The sequence below is a fragment of the Triticum dicoccoides genome, chromosome 2B, assembly GCF_002162155.2.
Source record: "Triticum dicoccoides isolate Atlit2015 ecotype Zavitan chromosome 2B, WEW_v2.0, whole genome shotgun sequence".
Lineage (NCBI taxonomy): Eukaryota > Viridiplantae > Streptophyta > Magnoliopsida > Poales > Poaceae > Triticum > Triticum dicoccoides.
In genome coordinates, this window is record NC_041383.1 from 711,110,397 (window position 1) to 711,115,900 (window position 5,504).

General features: G+C 40.9%; 1 pseudogene; it reads right to left on the reverse strand.

The window, feature by feature from the left end:
- Positions 1-3,349, reverse strand: part of LOC119361232 — a 4,589-nt pseudogene extending 1,240 nt beyond the window's left edge.
- Positions 3,350-5,504: the final 2,155 nt, after the last annotated feature.

Here is a 5,504-nt window from a genome sequence, read left to right on the forward strand (position 1 = left end):
CATAAAGGGAATACTACTTACCTATGGTTTATGAACCTTGCCACGTTCCCATAAAAGGTGCCATCCAGACAGAGAGCATGGTCGTCCTCCAGAACATCTTCAGTGACCCAGTCAGCATCAAGCAACGTAGGGTAGGTATGCTTACCTTTTGACGCCATTTGATTGTTTCGCTCATACAGCTCACTGTTTGTTAATATTTCACCAACATACTCACAAATAAATGCGCCCCGAGGAAGTTCCTCAGTAGCCCGCACTCCCCATCCTTTTTCTCCAGGGGTTAAGAAAACCTGAAACGACACACATTACGAGTGAATATAAGAAAACATGCATGATGTGCAGTTTGATGTGCTGAGGACATGAGTATACACAGAATGCTCAACATTTCCACATTAATCTAACGAAAATTTTGATCCTACATTCAGTCACCATTGCCGTATTAATTGAAGTTGAAATAGAAAGAAACAGGTTCAACATTGCCACATTAATCAAAGGAAAGATAGAAGGATCTATACAGCTTGCCCGGAAGGTGCTGATTAATCATGCATACTTTAAACCGCTTTAATTATATGCATTAGATCTCTATAATAAACAGAATTCTACTTTTATGTATGAATATAGAGCTGCCAATTACACAGGGAATTCAGTTAGTTCAGTAATACTCCCTCCTTGCCAAATTTATAATGCATATAAGTTTGTCCTAAGTCAAACTTTGTAAACTTTGACCATCTGCATAGAAAAAAATTATCAACCTCTACAATACAAAATCAATGCCATTAGATTCATCATGGAATATGTTTTCATATGGTATACATTTTCTATTGTAGGTGCTCATATATTTTTTCTATAAACTTGGTCGAAATCTACAAAGTTTGACTTCAGACAAAACTTATGTGCACTTTAATTTGGCAAGGAGGGAACATTTGCCGACTGACACTGATTAATAAAAGCTTTATCTTTGGTGCAATAGGGCCATACCAAGAGCTTAAATGGGTACAAACGACTAACTTGTAGATGCCGACTAATACCCCGCTGCACCACACGATTTCCACAATTTCTGGCGCATCCACATTTACTCCAGCATTCCTTGATAAATTTCCTTATAGGGTGCCCTTTACAAGGATTCACCTTGGCGTTTGGTGACTCAGAATTTACGATCTTCACTCGTTCCCTTGAACAGATTTTGCAGTAGAATTTTGGAAGCACGGAGAGACAAGAATTGAGAAATTCTTCCTTAAGCAGGCCGTCTCTTGTATAAGCAAAGTCGCCTCCAGTTTCTGCTGCGCATGCACAAGGAGTCGGTTCTGCTAGGCAATCTCCAGAGCAGTCTGAGCAGCAATTGTCATCTCCTATTCTAGCAAGCGAAAGATTCACATATGCATTCTGGAATGTGATATTGCGTGGTATATAGTGAAAGGGAGGAGGAAGAATCCCATTGCCACCTTCATTGATTATGGGAATTCTCACATGTTCTTCACCTTTTGCTATGTCATTGACATCATGAGCTGGTCCCTTGGACTTGGCAATAACCAGCATATTACTGGAATTGCTCTGTTCTCCAGCAGTAGCACTAGAGGGGCAAATACCACCATGGATCATGCTATTATTAGGTGGCATACACGAGGAACCAGCTTGATTTGGCACTGAAGGCTTGGATAAAAAGTCCATGGCAGGAACTATTTGTAGCATTCCACTTTCTCTTGGATCCAATTCAATGATACAGTGGTTGTGTGCATCCTTGTATGCTGGAGGATTTTGAATGAAAAAAAATACATAAATTATAAGTAGTTAGAGGTTATTAGAGATTAAGATCCTAGGTTACCAAGGCAACGAAAACAATATTAATAGGGAAGCCACAACAAGATGATGCAATCTTAGAAGTTAAAACAGGACACCTCTGGAGCAATTGTAGCGAACATATTGGTATCACTAAAAGAGTTGTGACGTTGTTTTTATAAATTTAAAATTCACAACAGTACAGCTCCTACGTCAGTATGCCAAAGTTAAGCTTATAGGCTTGCACACAAGCCAAAGGTAGTAGACAAACTGGTAAACAGTGCACACCAAGATTAGTGATGCATTGAGATTTGAGAAAATAGCACTGAAATTAACAAGAGTTTCTACCACTCATGAAACTTATATGATGTATTCCCAAGAAGTCATAAATGACGTTTTAGTTTTTTTTAAACATAACAGGATGTGTGTCATATTTGGATGTTAAGGAGTGCACTGAAATGGTGAAAGTAAAAACAGAGCCCAAAAACAAAGAACAGGGAACGGTAAAACAGGATGTTTATTATGAAACTAACCCTACAAAAGGACTGAAACAAAAAGCAAACTAAAAAGCAATAAAACCAAGGCAAGATCTAAGCTAAAAACGGCCAGGAGGCCTGGAGTGCACTGTCAAAGTGCCTCGGCTCCAGCAACCACTTTTAAGTCTATGAGTTATAAATTTTATGACCGCTAATTTCTATCACACTACAAACTATATTATGAAATAAATTGATGGCGCATTTACTAATCATTTTTAGGATGAAAAAATTGGTACCATGACAATTACTAATAGTGAAAGTTTTGCATTCGGCAAACAGCCTATGTTTGGAAAGCATAAACAATATCTTTTTATATGTATAACAGAAATGCAAATAAAATGTTTTTGCTCAACAAATAAATCAATAGAAAGTGCGAGACATATTTGCTAAAACAGAAATTACCTCTCTGATGGCTGGAATCTTGAACTTGTGGGCACATAACTGCCAGTGGGGTCTCGAAAGTAGGAAGCTCTTGACCTTGGAGTGATAAAGCTGAACTATCTTCATCTGTCAATGTATCCTTGAGAACATTGATTTCCATGTTTGTTTCTTCAATCGGCAGTCGCAAAGAAGACAACTGCAATGCATTCCCAGTGGCACAAACAGTTTGAGGGCACAGCTTGCCTGCTTCTTGCTGCAGTGGAGCTTCAGCCAACTCGGGTTTCGAGAATGATGTTTTATCTTAAGCTTCTTTTTACAGTGATCCGAATCAAGATTCATCCTCTTGTTAGCTTGCTTTTGCTGTTCTTCCTGTACCAAAAGTGTAGAGTAAGGAGTTATAAGAGAAATGTTACCCCTCAATACATTATATTCTGGCTAAATGGTCAGAACAAAGCAGACTGTACTTTGAGATCTGGCTCGTCGAATATGGCATCGGTTAGAACCCGAAAGTCATCAGCTTCTATAAACTCCCAGTTGTGATCATACAACTCTAGTAGATTCATCAACACTGATGAAACAGTTTCTCTGTCAATTCCAATAGCACCCAGATATGTGACAGCAGCATCAAATCTTTCCTTGCAAACCTTTGAAGATGCCATCCTGCATACGATGGAAGAAATCAATATAGCACATCATACAGAAAATGACACCTCGAAGAACCAACTGATAAAAAGCATAAATACACAGAAAAAAGTTAAGCTAGCAGCCTAGCACCACAAACACATTACGAAGACATGCCATGCAGATAACGATATTATTGATACATTACGGAAAGCTGTGTAACTGCTAAGTGAATGAAATTTTGGCTGCCAGGGCCAGCAACGAGATTAGTATATTGCTTCTCAGAGCAGGATACTTGTCTCTGAAAATGTTGAATGGGACCGCTCTTTTTTTCCGTTTAGAAATCGAAATTTTGTGATATGACAGATTTAGTGTACCAACTGGAACTTCTCTGAATATTTACAGGTCATCTGCACAGTTTCCTCAATGAGATGCAGCGCATCAAAAGCTCGGACTGTACCGGATATATACTGACTTGTTAACACATAACACCCAATGCAGCATGCACGCAAGTCCAGTTCCTAACATGCAACAGACATGGCAAAGCGAATAATCTGATGCAGATCAACATACATTTTGTGCCTTTAGCGCTAAATGTATGCGGTATGCCCCTGAACTGGGGAGCATTTTGTGTGTACTAGTGTATCCGTTTACTGAATCTCTTATCACCGTTAGAGATGTTAATCGTGCACTAAAAATATCATCCAGAATTTGCAGAGCATCCAGTCGTATTATCATCACCAGAAAACGGCGAACCACATAATCAAGGAACGGAGAAAAAATCATCAAGAAAACCCCCGCATTCCGCATCGCCACAGAGACAACACACGCAAACCTCTTCAGTCTTCAGTACAAAAACCAGCGCGAGGGATTCGAAGCGGGGATTGGGACCTGGACAACCGAGCGTCGTCTCGAGGTTACCCAGCGGCGAAGCGCCTCCAAACTCTGAACCAAGAGAGGGCGTCAGAATCCGCAGAAAAGTAAAACATGGCAAAAACCCCATTCTGCAAAACAAGCTCCCACGCACCTCCTACGCCAACCGCCCAAGGAGACGAAGCCGAGGCGAGGGGAAGCGCCCGAGGCCTCCGCGGAAGACGGAGGCGCGGTCGCCGCCGGCCGAGAGATTGGTGTTTTGGAGCGGCGTTGCCGGCGTTGGGGTTTTTGGGATGGAGAAGACGCTGGTTGGTGGAGTATATAACTGGGGGTGGGTAGGGGGGTGGGGGGGAGCAGCAAAACAAGAGTAGTTTCGAAACAGAGCGTGGAAGTCCAGGCGACGAGAAGAGGGGAAGACGGGAAGAAGCGGGCGGTCTGCGGACGCGAAGGTACTGCACGCGAGCACATTTGCACCCCGGAACACAAAAAAACATTGAGAAAAAGTTCGGAAAATTCTGAATATTTTTTGTGATAAATTTTGACAAATGTTCTAAGTGCTTACAAAGTTTCGACGTGGAATCACATTCGTGGAAGCCGTGCCAAAGAGAACAAGATCGATGCTGATTTTGTCTTTTTTTTCGCCGTGACTTTCACGGATGTGATTTCATCATGAAACTATGCAAGCACATAGAACATTTGTCAAAGTTTGACACCAAAAATTCAGAATTTTTTAAACATTTTTTCATTATTTTTTGGTGTTACTGTTCATGGCGGCCGCATTTGAGCTCGCGAGTAGGAGACTTCCGGCGGTCTACCCCTCCATAGGGATTTTTTTTCTTTTAAGGAGTGCACGGATTATGCATCTCTATCAAAAGGGCTTAATTTCTCAAAACATTAACCGAGCCTAACTTTCAAAAGCGTGAGGTGCTAAAATATTTTAGGAGGCGTGTTAGCCGCCTCTCAATTTTGAGAAGTCGAGCCAACTACTCAGCAAAAGATTCCCTTCTCTCGCTCAGCCGCCTCCACATCGGAGCCGAAGGAAATATGCCCTAGAGGCAATAATAAAGTTGTTATTTATATTTTCTTATATCATGATAAATGTTTATTATTCATGCTAGAATTGTATTAACCGGAAACTTAGTACATGTGTGAATACATAGACAAAACAGAGTGTCCCTAGTATGCCTCTACTTGACTAGCTCGTTAATCAAAGATGGTTAACTTTCCTAACCATAGACATGTGTTGTCATTTGATAAACGGGATCACATGATTAGAGAATGATGTGATGGACAAGACCCATCCGTTAGCTTAGCATAAAT